This window comes from Cervus canadensis, chromosome 4 (assembly GCF_019320065.1).
Source record: "Cervus canadensis isolate Bull #8, Minnesota chromosome 4, ASM1932006v1, whole genome shotgun sequence".
NCBI classification, from domain to species: Eukaryota; Metazoa; Chordata; class Mammalia; order Artiodactyla; family Cervidae; genus Cervus; species Cervus canadensis.
The window spans coordinates 49,192,184-49,209,549 of NC_057389.1; the positions used below are offsets into that span (position 1 = coordinate 49,192,184).

At 40.0% G+C, this 17,366-nt stretch overlaps 1 protein-coding gene across 1 annotated transcript in view; it reads left to right on the forward strand.

The window, feature by feature from the left end:
• The window catches only part of LOC122439739 (sperm-associated acrosin inhibitor-like), a 151,425-nt gene that overhangs the window by 50,923 nt on the left and 83,136 nt on the right, over positions 1-17,366 (forward strand). The gene's annotated exons all lie outside the window — the stretch shown is intronic.

Here is a 17,366-nt window from a genome sequence, read left to right on the forward strand (position 1 = left end):
ATTCTTTGGTGTACTGCTTTTTCTAGGAAAACTCATCAGTATGGCAGCTTTATAGGTTTTAACACTTTCTCAGGTTCCCCTCTTTCTTTGTCTCTCCTCTAGAACCAAAGGGGGAAGTGTTGGCAGTTGAGACCCCAGACTGGGAACAGAGAAAAGGTATCAGCATCCAAGTCTCGATTCAGCACAAACAGGCAACAATTCCTGACTTTTAGGAAGAGGGTAATTTCCCCCCAAATCCCATATTTGGGGAGATGGTATAATGGGTGGAGCTGGTGAGCACTCACACCTCATTTACCCACCAGATGTCTGCTGAAAGCTTCTTTATCAAGGGCCCTTAGGAGGAGGATTTCCCCAAAGCCAATAATAAAGAGGTATGTAACCATTGTAGCAAAGAACAGAGCTGGTGGATGTAGTAGCTAGACTGTCCCTGAAGCTTTGGCCATGATTATCTGGTCCCCAAATGCAGGCTGATGGCTCAAAAATGAGATGTTAACTTGCCCTGGCATGTAGTTACACACAGGGTCAGTGATGGTGGTTTAGTTGCTAAGTCATGTCCAACTCTTATGAACTCATGAACTGTAGACTACCAGATTCCTCTGTCCATGGGATTCTCCAGGCAAGAATACTGGAGTAGTTTGCCATTTCCTTCTCCAGGGGATCTTTCTGACCCAGGAATTGAACCTGGGTCTCTTGGAGATTGCAGGCAGATTCTTTACCGACTGAGCTATGAGGGAAGCCCTGCTAATAAAATAACTTTCAACAGATAAGCCACCAGCCATTTAGTCATGATTTATTTATTTATTTATTTATTTTTACATTTTTTAAACAATTTTTTTATTTTTTTATTTTATTTTTTCTCTCTTTTTTTTTTTTATTAGTTGGAGGCTAATTACTTCACAACATTTCAGTGGGTTTTGTCATACATTGATATGAATCAGCCATAGAGTTACACGTATTCCCCATCCCGATCCCCCCTCCCACCTCCCTCTCCACCCGATTCCTCTGGGTCTTCCCAGTGCACCAGGCCCGAGCACTTGTCTCATGCATCCCACCTGGGCTGGTGATCTGTTTCACCACAGATAGTATACATGCTGTTCTTTCAAAACATCCCACCCTCACCTTCTCCCACAGAGTTCAAAAGTCTGTTCTGTACTTCTGTGTCTCTTTTTCTGTTTTGCATATAGGGTTATCGTTACCATCTTTCTAAATTCCATATATATGTGTTAGTATGCTATAATGTTCTTTATCTTTCTGGCTTACTTCACTCTGTATAATGGGCTCCAGTTTCATCCATCTCATTAGAACTGATTCAAATGAATTCTTTTTAATGGCTGAGTAATATTCCATGGTGTATATGTACCACAGCTTCCTTATCCATTCATCTGCTGATGGGCATCTAGGTTGCTTCCATGTCCTGGCTATTATAAACAGTGCTGCGATGAACTTTGGGGTGCACGTGTCTCTTTCAGATCTGGTTTCCTCAGTGTGTATGCCCAGAAGTGGGATTGCTGGGTCATATGGCAGTTCTATTTCCAGTTTTTTAAGAAATCTCCACACTGTTTTCCATAGTGGCTGTACTAGTTTGCATTCCCACCAACAGTGTAAGAGGGTTCCCTTTTCTCCACACCCTCTCCAGCATTTATTGCTTGTAGACTTTTGGATAGCAGCCATCCTGACTGGCGTGTAATGGTACCTCATTGTGGTTTTGATTTGCATTTCTCTGATAATGAGTGATGTTGAGCATCTTTTCATGTGTTTGTTAGCCATCTGTATGTCTTCTTTGGAGAAATGTCTGTTTAGTTCTTTGGCCCATTTTTTGATTGGGTCATTTATTTTTCTGGAATTGAGCTTCAGGAGTTGCTTGTATATTTTTGAGATTAATCCTTTGTCTGTTTCTTCATTTGCTATTATTTTCTCCCAATTCTGAGGCTGTCTTTTCACCTTACTTATAGTTTCCTTTGTTGTGCAAAAGCTTTTAAGTTTCATTAGGTCCCATTTGTTTAGTTTTGCTTTTATTTCCAATATTCTGGGAGGTGGGTCATAGAGGATCTTGCTGTGATTTATGTCGGAGAGTGTTTTGCCTATGTTCTCCTCTAGGAGTTTTATAGTTTCTGGTCTTACATTTAGATCTTTAATCCATTTTGAGTTTATTTTTGTGTATGGTGTTAGAAAGTGTTCTAGTTTCATTCTTTTACAAGTGGTTGACCAGTTTTCCCAGCACCACTTGTTAAAGAGGTTGTCTTTTTTCCATTGTATATCCTTGCCTCCTTTGTCAAAGATAAGGTGTCCATAGGTTCGTGGATTTATCTCTGGGCTTTCTATTCTGTTCCATTGATCTATATTTCTGTCTTTGTGCCAGTACCATACTGTCTTGATGACTGTGGCTTTGTAGTAAGAGTCTGAAGTCAGGCAGGTTGATTCCTCCAGTTCCATTCTTCTTTCTCAAGATTACTTTGGCTATTCGAGGTTTTTTGTATTTCCATACAAATTGTGAAATTCTTTGGTAAAAAAAAAAAAAAAATACCGTTGGTAGCTTGATAGGGATTGCATTGAATCTATAGATTGCTTTGGGTAGAATAGCCATTTTGACAATATTGATTCTTCCAATCCATGAACACGGTATGTTTCTCCATCTGTTTGTGTCCTCTTTGATTTCTTTCATCAGTGTTTTATAGTTTTCTATGTATAGGTCTTTTGTTTCTTTAGGTAGATATACTCCTAAGTATTTTATTCTTTTTGTTGCAATGGTGAATGGTATTGTTTCCTTAATTTCTCTTTCTGTTTTTTCATTGTTAGTATATAGGAATGCAAGGGATTTCTGTGTGTTAATTTTATATCCTGCAACTTTACTATATTCATTGATTAGCTCTAGTAATTTTCTGGTAGAGTCTTTAGGGTTTTCTATGTAGAGGATCATGTCATCTGCAAACAGTGAGAGTTTCACTTCTTCTTTTCCTATCTGGATTCCTTTTACTTCTTTTTCTGCTCTGATTGCTGTGGCCAAAACTTCCAACACTATGTTGAATAGTAGTGGTGAGAGTGGGCACCCTTGTCTTGTTCCTGATTTCAGGGGAAATGCTTTCAATTTTTCACCATTGAGGGTGATGCTTGCTGTGGGTTTGTCATATATAGCTTTTATTATGTTGAGGTTGCTCCTTCTATTCCTGCTTTTCTGGAGAGTTTTAATCATAAATGAGTGTTGAATTTTGTCAAAGGCTTTCTCTGCATCTATTGAGATAATCATATGGTTTTTATCTTTCAATTTGTTAATGTGGTGTATTACATTGATTGATTTGCGGATATTAAAGAATCCTTGCATTCCTGGGATAAAGCCCACTTGGTCATGGTGTATGATTTTTTTTAATATGTTGTTGGATTCTGTTTGCTAGAATTTTGTTAAGGATTTTTGCATCTATGTTCATCAGTGATATTGGCCTGTAGTTTTCTTTTTTTGTGGCATCTTTGTCTGGTTTTGGAATTAGGGTGATGGTGGCCTCATAGAATGAGTTTGGAAGTTTACCTTCATCTGCAATTTTCTGGAAGAGTTTGAGTAAGATAGGTGTTAGCTCTTCTCTAAATTTTTGGTAGAATTCAGCTGTGAAGCCATCTGGTCCTGGGCTTTTGTTTGCTGGAAGATTTCTGATTACAGTTTCGATTTCCTTGCTTGTGATGGCTCTGTTAAGATCTTCTATTTCTCCCTGGTTCAGTTTTGCAAAGTTATACTTTTCTAAGAATTTGTCCATTTCATCCAAGTTGTCCGTTTTATTGGCATAGAGCTGCTGGTAGTAGTCTCTTATGATCCTTTGTATTTCAGTGTTGTCTGTTGTGATCTCTCCATTTTCATTTCTAATTTTGTTAATTTGGTTCTTCTCTCTTTGTTTCTTAATGAATCTTGCTAATGGTTTGTCAATTTTGTTTATTTTTTCAAAAAACCAGCTTTTAGCTTTGTTGATTTTTGCTATGGTCTCTTTAGTTTCTTTTGCATTTATTTCTGCCCTAATTTTTAAGCTTTCTTTCCTTCTGCTAACCCTGGGCTTCTTCATTTCTTCCTTCTCTAATTGCTTTAGGTGTAGAGTTAGGTTATTTATTTGGCTTTTTTTCTTGTTTCTTGATGTAAGCCTGTAATGCTTTGAACCTTCCCCTTAGCACTGCTTTTACAGTGTCCCATAGGTTTTGGGTTGTTGTGTTTTCATTTTCATTCATTTCTATACATATTTTGATTTCTTATTTGATTTCTTCTATAATTTGTTGGTTATTCAGAAGCGTGTTATTTAGCCTCCATATGTTTGAATTTTTAACAATTTTTTTCCTGTAATTGAGATCTAATCTTACTGCACTGTGGTCAGAAAAGGTGACTGGAAGGATTTCAATTTTTGTGAATTTTCCAAGACCAGATTTATGGCCCAGGATGTGATCTATCCTGGAGAAGGTTCTGTGTGCACTTGAGAAAAAGGTGAAGTTGATTGTTTTGGGGTGAAATGTCCTGTAGATATCAATTAGGTCTAGCTGGTCCATTGTGTCATTTAAGGTTTGTGTTTCCTTGTTAATTTTCTGTTTAGTTGATCTATCCATAGTTGTGAGTGGGGTATTAAAGTCTCCCACTATTATTGTGTTACTATTAATTTCCTCTTTCATACTTGTCAGCGTTTGCTGTACATATTGCGGTGCTCCTATGTTGGGTGCATATATATTTATAATTGTTATATCTTCTTCTTGGATTGATCCTTTGATCATTATGTAGTTTCCTTCTTTGTCACTTTGCACATCCTTTATTTGAAAGTCTATTTTATCTGATATGAGTATTGCAACTCCTGCTTTCTTTTGGTCTCCGTTTGCGTGAAATATTTTTTTCCAGCCCTTCACTTTTAGTCTGTATGTGTCTCTTGTTTTGAGGTGGGTCTCTTGTAGACAGCATATATAGGGGTCTTGTTTTTGTATCCATTCAGCCAATCTTTGTCTTTTGGTTGGGGCATTGAACCCATTTACATTTAAGGTAATTATTGATAGATGTGGTCCCGTTGCCATTTACTTTGTTATTTTGGGTTCACGTTTATACAACCTTTCTGCATTTCCTGTCTAGAGAAGATCCTTTAGCATTTGTTGAAGAGCTGGTTTGGTGGTGCTGAATTCTCTCAGCTTTTGCTTGTCTGTAAAGCTTTTGAATTCTTCATATCTGAATGAGATCCTTGCTGGGTACAGTAATCTAGGTTGTAGGTTATTCTCTTTCATTACTTTAAGTATGTCCTGCCATTCCCTTGTGGCCTGGAGGGTTTCTATTGATAGATCAGCTGTTATCCTTATGGGGATCCCTTTGTGTGTTATTTGTTGTTTCTCCCTTGCTGCTTTTAGTATTTGTTCTTTGTGTTTGATCTTTGTTAATTTGATTAATATGTGTCTTGGGGTGTTTCACCTTGGGTTTATCCTGTTTGGGACTCTCTGGGTTTCTTGGACTTGGGTGGCTATTTCCTTCCCCATTTTAGGGAAGTTTTCAGCTATTATCTCCTCGAGTATTTTCTCATGGCCTTTCTTTTTGTCTTTTTCTTCTGGAACTCCTATGATTCGAATGTTGGGGCATTTCACAGTGTCCCAGAGGTCCCTGAGGTTGTCCTCATTTCTTTTGATCCTTTTTTCTTTTTTCCTCTCTGCTTCATTTATTTCCACCATTTTATCTTCTACCTCACTTGTCCTATCTTCTGTCTCCATTATTCTACTCTTGGTTCCCTCCATAGTGTTTTTGATCTCATTCATTGCATTATTCATTTTTAATTGACTCTTTTTTATTTCTTCTATGTCTTTATTAAACATTTCTTGCATCTTTTCAATCTTTGTCTCCAGGCTATTTATCTGTAACTCCATTTTGTTTTCAAGATTTTGGATCATTTTTATTATCATTATTCTAAATTCTTTTTCAGGTAGATTCCCTATCTCCTCCTCTTTTGTTTGACTTGGTGGGCATTTTTCATGTTCCTTTACCTGTTGGGTATTTCTCTGCCCTTTCATCTTGTTTAGATTGCTGTGTCTGGAGTGGGCTTTCTGTATTCTGGAGGTCTGTGGTTCCATTTATTGTGGAGGTTTTACCCAGTGGGTGGGGTTAGACGATTGGCTTGTCAAGGTTTCCTGGTTAGGGAAGCTTGCGTCGGTGTTCTGGTGCATGGAACTTGATTTCTTCTCTTTGGAGAGCAATGGAGTGCCCAGTAATGAGTTTTGAGATGGGTCTATGTGTTAGGTGTGACCTTGGGAAGCCTGTATGTTGACGTTCAGGGCTATGTTCCTACGTTGTTGGAGAATTTGCGTGGTATGTCTTGCTCTAAAACTTATTGGCTGTTGGGTGGTGGTTGGTTTCAGTGTAGGTATGGAGGCTTTTGGACGGCCACTTATTACTTAAAGTTCCATGTAGTCAGGAGTTTTCTGGTGTTCTCAGGTTTTGGGCTTAAGTCTCCTGCCTCTGGACTTCAGGAAGTTTTATTCTTCCAGTAGTCTCAGGACTTCTCCAACTATACAGCACTGATAATAAAACTTCTAGGTTAATGGCAAAAAGATTCTCCCCCATTAGGGACACCCAGAGAGGTTCACAGAGTTACATGAAGAAGAGGAGAGGGAGGAGGGAGATAGAGATGAGCAGGAGGAGAAAAAGGGGGACTCAAGAGGAGAGAGACAGATCTACACAGTTGTCTGTTCCCAGAGTGTTCTCCGTAGCCCAGACACCCACAAAGATTCACAGAATTGGATTGGGAAGAGAAGGGGAAAGGAGGAGATAGAGGTGTTCTGAGGTAGAAAACAGAGAGTCAAGATTGGGAGAGAATAATCAACACACTCCTGAATAAAAATGGGAACTGAATATTGGATTCTTAAATGTTCACAATTTATATCATATACTGAAAAACAAAAATTGAAAATCTAGAGTAGAGGTTAGACTCAAAAATACTATATTAAAAACAAAAACCAAAACACACACACAAAAAATTTTAGAAATATATATGATTTCGGTTTAAAAATAGGGCTTCTCTTTTTTTTTTTTTGTAAGGTTATAGTGTATTGAAAATGAAAATTAAGGAGTAGTAGAGGAGTACTAGAGGACTTTAAAAGAAATGAGAAAAAGAAAAAGAAAAAATAGAAGAGAGAAAGGGAAAAAAAAAGAAAAAAAGTTTTCCCTAATTAAAAAAATCGTAAAAATCTATGAAAATGAAAGTTAAGGAGTAATGGGGGAGTAATAGGGACTTTTAAAGGAAAATAAAAGAGAAAAAATTTAAAAAAAATTAAAAAAAATTTTTTTTCTTACTTAAAAAAAAAAAATAAGTAAAAATATATCTAGGAATTTCTCTGGAGCTGTTGCGGTCAGTGTGGGTTTGGCTCAGTTTCAGATAGCTCCTCATACCAGCTTACACTTCTCGATATCTATAGGCCCCTTCCGGTGTAGTCAGTGTTTTCTACAGGGATTTTAATCTGTTGCACCGGTCCCTTCTGAAGCAGTTCTCTTTGTTTATTTGGCTTCTGTTTGCCGGTCTCTTCAGAGCCTCATTTCCGCCCTGACACAGGCGGGCGGAGGTGGACTCTTATTCAGGTAGCTAGTTCCGTTGCCCTGCGGGGAGGGGCTGGCGCTGCAGGAAGGGGCTGGCGCTGCGGGGAGGGAGGGGCGCTGCTTTCCCCGTCTGCGCTGCTCAGGCTCCCGGCTGCTCTATACGGAGCGCGCCCCGCGCTCTGCGCGGTGCCAGCCCTCGGGTGTTCCACAAAGGCGCGGAACAAAAAGCTCCGCCTGCTCTTTGTGCCTTCCCTGTCAGAGCAATCCAGGCAGTCAGCGGCTTGACGGGCGCACTCTCCCCGGGTATGGCACGCCCACTCCCTTCCACAGTCCCAGTCTCAGTTTCCGCGGCGCCAGTCGGGTGCGTGTGCCTTCTCCCCTCCGCGGTCCCAGTCTCAGTTTCCGCCCGCACCAGTCGGGTGCGTGCGCCCTCTGCCCTCCGCGTCCCCAGCCCCAGTTCCCGCCCGCGCCGGTCCGGTGCCTGTGCCCTGTGTCTCGCCACGACCCTCCCGGCGGATGTCGACCATCCAGAATCTCAGGAGGTCTTTGATTAGAAACTGGAGGCCTGTTTGCAGTGTGGCAGGGGATGCGGTCCTTGGGGGCAAGCCTGCCTCCTTCCCCTCCCCCCTGCCTCCTGCCTCCGGCGGGGCTGGACCGGTCCGCAGCCTGCGAGCTCTTCTCTGGACTTTCTCGGTCCCTTTGTTCTGCGAACGGCCGGGAGTGTGTTCAGCCGGTTAATTTTCTCTCTCTCTCTTTTGCTCTCCCACAGTTCAAGTTGGCAACTCACAAAAGCTCCCTCCGATTGTCCTCAGGGCACTCAGGCCTGGACCCTATCCCAAGCAATGCCGCCCGCTCCTCCCCGTTCCGCCCCCACTTGCTGGTGGCGGATGCGGGTGTCTGGGGTACTTTTCTGCTGGGAGTTGCTTTTAGGCTCGTATTCTGTGGGTTTTATTTATTGTTTCCCTCCCAGTCAGGTTGCCCTCCGAGATTCAAACACTTCCCCCAGGCCCGCCAGTGCGAGGGTTTCCCGGTGTCTGGAAATGTCCTCTATTAAGACTCTCTTCCCGGGACGGATCCGTCCTTAGCTCTTTTGTCTCACTTTTTATCTTTTATATTTTGTCCTACCTCCTTTCTAAGACAATGGGCTGCTTTTCTGGGCGCCTGATGACCTCAGCTATCGATCAGAAGTTGTTTTGTGAAGTTTGCTCTGCGTTCAGTTATTCTTTTGATGAATTTGTGGGAGAGAAAGTGGTCTCCCCGTCCTACTCCTCTGCATCTTGGCTCCTCTAGTCATGATTTAAATAAGCTTAATTGTGCTTTCATCAAACCATGCTTCACTTGAAGTCTTTGATAAAGGCCACAAGAACACTTTTTGGAATGTGCCAGTTTTTGAATAAAGTGCCCCTGTGAGAAGACCTCAGAAGCAGTTCTTGCAGTTTTGGTAGATAGAGTTGAAAGACACGGTCTCTACCACTAATGGAGGTAGTGCCAAAGGCTGAGAGACTAAAATTCACATTTGTTTCCCTTCAGAAGGATAAAACAACTGGAAACTGTGCTGAGATGGTTTGGAGGGCAGGCATCATAATGTTATATGAATTCATTGCCACCTGCACCATTCCCTGCGTGACCTTGTGCAAATTATTGAACTCGTAGAAGCCTTAGTTTCTTTATTTTGATTTGCTTACTCGGTAATTATTAATGAAGATTCACTCTGTCTTAGAGAGTGTAATACAACTTGGGTATACCATGAATAATGGAAAACTATTGCCACTGTCTTCAGTGTAGCTTGACAAAGATTCTCTTCTTTATCAAACTTGAGTTAGGCTTCTCTGAGTTCTCTTGTCAAAAGGACCTTGACCTCCCCACACCTCCCTTCTCTCTGCCTCCCCTCTACTTCATGTCTTTGGCCTTTCCAGGCATGTCTTAGCATAGAATTCTGCTAAGTTATCTCCCTACCTTTGATATCTGATCACCCTTTATATTTGATCAAGTTTTTCATACCCCACTTTTAATGTATAAGTCCTTGGCCTGACTTTAACAAGAATTCCCTTAGTATCTCTTATTAGTAATTTTCCATCCACTGAGTACTTAACCCAGCTCCTTGGCTAAAATATTCATTTGCTTTATTTAGAGTTAAGCCCAGTCTTTCCCCCATTGCCATAGGGGTATTACAATAGGGATATTCAAGACTATACCTTGAATAATGCTTTCCTTACCATTTTGACAAGTGTCAAATAACTTTTCTTTAACAAGCTTTCAGAATACAGTTAATCATAGCACCATAGCATAAGCTGATTATGATTTTCAAATGAGATTGTAAAGCACTTGTATACATCCTGTTGGAAGGACCAATGCTGAAGCTGAAACTCCAATACTTTGGCCACCTCATGCGAAGAGTTGACTCATTGGAAAAGACCCTGAGGCTGGGAGGGATTGGGGGCAGGAGAAGAAGGGGACAACAGAGGATGAGATGGCTGGATGGCATCCCCGAGTCAATGGACATGAGTTTGAGTAAACTCCGGGAATTGGTGATGGACAGGGAGGCCTGGTGTGCTGCGATTCATGGGGTCGCAAAGAGTCGGGCGCAACTGAGTGACTGAACTGAACTGAACTGAATAAGGGTGAAAGAGGAGAGTGATGTGCATCCAGTGCATCTGCTTCTGATGAAGGCTGTCACCAGTTTGGAGCCTATTAGTTTGCACATATGTATTAAGTGTTCACCTCTGGGAAGAGTAATGTTGCAGAATCTGGAAACCAGGAAATCCTGGACAGAAGGTTCCTTGAATATCTCAGAAATCTCTTTCAAAGCAATGGCAGTCCTTTCTTCTTACGTAAACAAGATCTTTTAGGCAACCCTGATTTATACTGAAAAACTACTTAAAATGTCACTATGAAATTGAGATTTCCTAAGGAATTCTAAAATGTTTTCAGTGTATATTAGAGGTGGAGGAGATAGGAAGAATCTTATGGTTTATTTGAAAATTTACTTAAAAACTCAGCCTAGATAGCATATCCTTTCCATATTCTCTTGATATTTAACATTTTGAAGTCACTACTGTGCTTTGACTTTGAATTATTGTAAGAACAATTTTATCAGATTACTACTACCTGCTTTGCATAGCAGTTAGGAAGCACACATTTTTAAATTTTAACTTTTTATTTTGAAATAATTGTTGCAAGAATAGAACAAGTAACTTCTTGTGTGCTCTTCACCTCAAGACTCTTAATTTAAATTTTACCATCTGTGCCAACAGTGCCTTTATAACAAAATGATCCAATCCAACAGGATTTAATATTGTTAAGATGGCAGTGCTGTCTATCAAAGTTAGCTGCCCTTTTTGGAAAGTGGATGAGCTAATCCTAAAATTCTTATGGGAAATACAAGTTAGCTAAAACAGTCTTCAGAAAGAAAAAAGGTGGAGGGTTCACACTAAACACTTTAAATTTTACTGCAAGGTTATGGTAATCAAAACAGTGTGTAATAGAATTGGGAATTCAAAAATAAATTCTAATATGTATGTTTAATTGATTTTTGACTAGAATGACAAAGCAATTTAGCGAAGAAAGAATAATCTTTTAAAAACTTTGTCTGGGACAACTGGATATTCACATACAAAACAAATGAGATTGGACCCCCACCTCATTTTGTGTTAAAAATCATAACATAAGTTAACTTGAAATACATAAATATGAGAGCTAAAACTATAGAATTCTTAGAAGAAAATATAGGTGTTCGTCTTTGTGACCTTTGAATAGGTGATGGTTTTTTTAGATATGACACTAAATTATAAGAAACAAAAGAGGAAATGGATAATTTGGACATCATCAAAATTAAAGACTTTTGCATTCAAAAGGAGAGACCACAGAATGGAAGAAAATAGTTGCAAATTATATATCTGATAAGGGACTAGTATCTAGAGTATATTAAAAAAAAATTGCATTTGCAGCTTACAGTGACCAGACAATTTATTTAAAAACCAAGCAGAGGGTTGGAATAGATATTTTCCAAAACAAAACATGAAAATATGCTCATTGTCATTAGTTATTAGGTAAAGACAAATCAAAACCAAAAAGAGATACCATTTCCTATCCATTAAGATGACTAAAATTAAGAAAACAGACAGACAAGATGTTGGTATGGATGTGAAGATGTTGGAACTCTCATACATTGCTGATGGGAATATATTATAAAATGTTGTAGCTGCTTTGAGAAATAGTTTGGTAATTCCTCAAAAAGTTAAATGTAGAGTTACCATATGACTTAACAGTTCCATTCCTAGGTATTTGCCAAAGAGAATTAAAAACATATATCCACTAAAGACATTAATGTTCATAGCAGCTTTATACATAATAGCCCCAAATTGGAAATAATTCAACTAGTCATCAACTGATGGATGATTAAATGCACTGCATCTGTAGAATACAACATTATTCAATAAAAAGGATAAGGTACTGATACATGCTCTAGCATGGAATAACCTTATAGACAAAAGGCCACATACTTTATGATTCTATTTTAGTATAATTAGTGAATCTATAGAGAAAAGTCAGGTTAATAATTGCCAGGGACTACAAAGATAGAGCTTCCCTCATAGCATCAACAAGATGGCAGAGTAGAAGGATCGTGCGCTCATCTTCTCCTGTGAGAACTCCGAAATTGCAACTCGCTGCTGAACAACCATCAATGAGAGAATGTTGGATCCCACCAAAAAAAGATACCCCGTGTCCAAAGGCAAAGGAGGAGCCCCAACAAGGTGGTAGGAGGGGCGAAATCACATTTAGAATCAAACCCCATACCCATCAGAGGGTTCAGAAGGCTCAAACAAAACATGTGCACCAGGACCTGGAGACCCAAGAGAGACTGAGCCAGACCTGCCTTTGAGTGTTTCAGTGTCTCCTGAGGCGGCAGAAGTCAGCTGTGTCCTGTTGCAGGGACAGGACTCCGTGTGCAGCAGACCTGGGTCACCAAGCGTGTGGCATAAGTTCTCTTGGAGGAGGTCGCCATTAGCCCCACCATAGAGCCACAGAGCAGACAACCCACAAACTGCAGAACAATTATACCAAAGAAATTCTTGTACTGTTAAGAAAGTTCTAGGACCCACAACAGATCTCCCAACCTGGGGATCTGGCAAAGGGACTGAGAACCCCCAAGGAATTTGACTTTGGAGGCCAGTGGGAGAATGAGCCAGACTTGCCTGTGAGTGTCCAGGAGTCTCCAGTGGAGGTGTGGGTCTCAGTTTGGCCTCAGGCCAAACAACAGGGAGGGAACACAGCCCATCAATAGAAAATTGGATTAAAGTTTTACTGAGCATGACCCTGCTCATCAGAACAAGACCCAGTTTCTCCCACAGTCTCTCCCATCAGAAAGTTTCCATAAGCCTCTTATCCTTATTCATCAGAGGGCAGACAGAATGGAAACGACAATCACAGAAAAACAACCAAACTGATCACATGGACCACAGCCTTGTCTAATTCAGTGAAACTATGAGCCATGCCATGTGGGGCCACCCAAGATGGACAGGTCAAAGTGGAGAGTTCTGACAAAATGGGGTCCACTGGAGAAGAGATTGGCAAACCAGTATTCTTGCCTTGAAAACCCCATGAACAGTATGAAAAGGAAAAAATATATGACACTGAAAGAAAAGCTTCCCATGTGGAGAAGCCCTAAAGTCAGCAAAAACAACTGTGGCTCAGATCATGAACTCCTTACTGCAAAATTCAGACTTAAAGAAAGAAAGGAAAACCACTAGACTATTAAGATATGAACTAAATCAAATCCCTCACAATTATACAGTGGAAGTGACAAACAGATTCAAGGGATTAGATCTGATAGACAGAGTGCCTGAAGAACTATGGACAGAGATTTCTGACATTGTACAGGAGGCGGTGATCAAGACCATCCCCAAGAAAAAGAAATGCAAAAAGGCAAAATGGTTGTCTGAGGAGGCCTTACAAATAGCTGAGAAAAGAAGAGAAGTGAAAGGCAAAGGAGAAAAAGAAAGATATACCCATTTGAATGCAGAGTTCCCAAGAATAGCAAGGAGAGATAAGAAAGCCTTCCTCAGTGATCAGTGCAAAGATATAGAGGAAAACAGTAGAATGGGAGAGACTAGAGATCTCTTGAAGAAAATTAGAGATACCAAGGGAACATTTCATGCAAAGATGGGCACAATAAAGGACAGAAATGGTATGGACCTAACAGAAGCAGAAGATATTAAGAAGAGGTGGCACAATACACAGAAGAGATCTTCACGAAAAAGATCTTCACACACACACACAAAAATACACAAAAAAGATCTTCACACACACACACAAAAATACACAAAAAAGATCTTCATGACCCAGATAACCACGATGGTGTGATCACTCACCTAGAGTCAGACATCCTGGAATGCAAAGTCAAATGGGCCTTAGGAAGCATCACTATGAACAAAGCTAGTGGAGGCGATGGAATTCCAGTTGAGCTATTTCAAATCCTAAAAGATGATGCTGTGAAAGTGCTGCACTCAATATGCCAACAAATTTGGAAAACTCAGCAGTGGCCACAGGACTGGAAAAGGTCAGTTTTCATTCCAATCCCAAAGAAAGGCAATGCCAAAGAATGCTCAAACTACTGCACAATTGCACCCACCTCACATGCTAGCAAAGTAATGCTCAAAATTCTCCTAGTGAGGCTTCAACAGTATGTGAACTGAGAACTTGCAGATGTTCAAGCTGGATTTAGAAAAGGCAGAGGAACCAGAGATCAAATTGCCAACATCCATTGGGTCACCGAAAAAGCAAGAGAGTTCCAGAAAAACATCTACTTCCACTTTATTGACTACACCAAGGCTTTTGACTGTATGGATCACAACAAACTCTGGAAAATTTAAAGAGATGGGAATACCAGACCACCTTACCTGCCTCCTGAGAAATCTGTATGCAGGTCAAGAAGCAACAGTTAGAACTGAACAGGGAACAATGGACTGGTTCCAAATCAGGAGAAGAGTACATCAAGGCTGTATATTGTCACCCTGCTTACATAACTTCTGGCAACCCACTCCAGTATTCTTGCCTGGGAAATCCTGTGTATAGAGTAGCCTAGGGCTACATTCCATGGGGTCACAAAGAGTCAGACTGAGCGACTAACAAGTGAGTGACTAACAGTACCCTGGTTTTCAAGTATGTTAATGCATAACTATATCTGCTTGTTTTAGCTTGATAGTCATATAGGTTCAGACACATTCTAAAAGATCTACATTTTTTTCTCCCATCTTCACATTACGATTTTGATGGTCTATTTTACATCTTCTTCTTTATCCTTTTTCTGTTGATTGCTGTTCCTGCTGCTGCTAAGTCGCTTTAGTCATGTCCTACTCTGTGTGACCCCATAGACGGCAGCCCACCAGGCTCCCCCGTCCCTGGGATTCTCCAGGCAGGAACACTGGAGTGGGTTGCCATTTCCTTCTCCAATGCATGAAAGTGAAAAGTGAAAGTGAAGTCACTCAGTCGTGTCCGACTCTTAGCGACCCCATGGACTGCAGCCTACCGGGCTCCTCCATCCATGGGATTTTCCAGGCAAGAGTACTGGAGTGGGGTGCCATTGCCTTCTCCATTTTCTGTTGATTGTAGTTATATAATTTAAAATTGCTTTTATAAAATTTTTTGATGGTTTCTTAATCTACGTACTGGCTTATGTAAATAATCTTCAATCCTTTCATATATTTGCCTCTCCTGTTGTATTTTTTCTTTTTCTATAATTTTTTGTTTCTTCTCCATTTAGAGAAGACCTTTAAATACTTGCTGTTATGTTAGGTTTGATATTGTTGTATTCTTTTAGTTTTTGCTTCTCTAAGAAATGTTTTATCTCTTCTTTTGTTATAAATGATAATTTTACTGAATAGAGTATTCTAGGTTATAGATTTTTCCCTTTCAGCACTTCAGTTGGTCATACCTCTCCCTTCTGGCCTACAATTTTTTTGCAGAGAAATCAGCTGATAACCTTACTAAGGTTCCCTTGTAACTTACTCTTTGTTTTCCTCTTGCTGCCTTTAGAATTATCTTAGTTTTTCCACTTCAATTATTATGTTTTGGTGTGGGTCTGTTCATCTTGTTTGGGACCCTCTGATTCTTGTACTTGGATATCTGTTTTCTTTTAGGTTTGGAAAGTTTTCAGCCATAATTTCTCCAAATATATTTTTGATACGCTTTTCTCCTTCTTCTGGAATCTCTATTTTGCATAGGTTCACACACCTTTATGTTATCCCATACATCTCATATGTTGCTTTCATTTTCTTTTTATTTGTCTTTCAGTCTGGTGCTCTGATTAAGTATTTCCATTATTCTGTCTTCCAGATCACTTATTTATTCTTCTGTGTTACTTAGTCTGGTATTCATTCCTTTTAGTTTGGTTTTTATCTTTGCAATTGAGTTGTGTGGTTTTTTTTTTTATAATTTATTTATTTTTTCAGTGGGTTTTGTCATACATTGACATGAGTTGTGTAATTTTGATTGGTTCCTTTACAGTTTCTAGTTCCTTGTTACACTGATCTGCATTGTAATTGATAATCTTATTTTTTTCATCATTTTTACTACCTCCTTTTTGAACTTGGGGCCTGGTAGACTTGAGAGGTTTGTTTAATCATTTGTTCTTTCAAGGGATTTCTCTATTCTTTTAATTGGAAATAGTTCCTCTACTTTTTCATGTTACTTAACTTTCGTTGTCTCCTTGAGTTTATGGGAAACAGTTATCTACCGTGGTCTTGAAGGGATGTTTTAATGTGGGAATATCCCTATGTAGACCATGTGAGTCCAATGTTTTCAGTTCCAGGGCTGTTTTGGTATGGATGCCAGCCACTTCTTTCCTCAGCATGTGCTGGTTTTTATCTCCTTTATAAAAGGTGTGATGATACAGTAACCAGAGCCTGCACTGGTTGATGGAAGGGGTCTCCTCTTTGCTCCATGGCTGTCACAGCCCTGTTGATGGTGATATCTCCTCCCCAGTTTTTAGAGTAGAAGCCCTGAGGGTCAGGTTCACTAAGGATCCATTACCTTCGTGTGCTCTGTCCCCAGGGAGGTGAGCACTGAAGCAAGTGGGGCCCATGTGGTCAAAGTGAACTAAAGTCCATAGGGACTGCATTTGTGGTTCTTTCCAGAGACAACCAAAGTTTGTGTTCCTTTCTCCATTGTGTTTGTCGGCATTGTAGCTCCAGGAATGAAGATGGTTTTGCTTCCTCTTGGGACCTGGCATGCCTTTGTTTAGAGCTCCCCCAGGATCTGTTCACCCTAGATCTGGCTCCAAAGTGTGGTACTAGTTGGGTGGAACTTCAGTGCTCCTGCCTGGAAAGGGACCTCTGAGTACTCCTTCCCAGGTGCCGGACACTGGGACCCACCCCTGATGTGCACATACATGATGTTGATTTGCCCTATCACTAACAATGCTAACTTTAATCACTTGAGTCAGCTGGTTATAACTTCCAGGTTATCCACTTTTAAGTTACTCTTTTTACTTTAAAAATCAATAGATATTTTGTAATGATATTCCTTGAGATTATGCACGTATCATTTTTATTGCAGTTTTGCTCATGCTATTGTGTTAAGTAAGGCCATGTTCAAATGGGGCAAACTATATAAGTAAATGTGTATAATCTTACATGTTTAAACTACACATTCTCCTTTTCAGTTCCTAGTATCAATTTCTAATGAACAGAAATGTTGCCATTTTTCAAACCAAGAAAAATACATGAGCATTTATTGGTCATGAGTACTTAACATGCCAAGCATATTCCAAAAAAATGTGGTATATATTTTTATGCTTTTGTAAGTGATGGAGAGGAATGGGGATGCACATTATAATCATCCCTTTTCA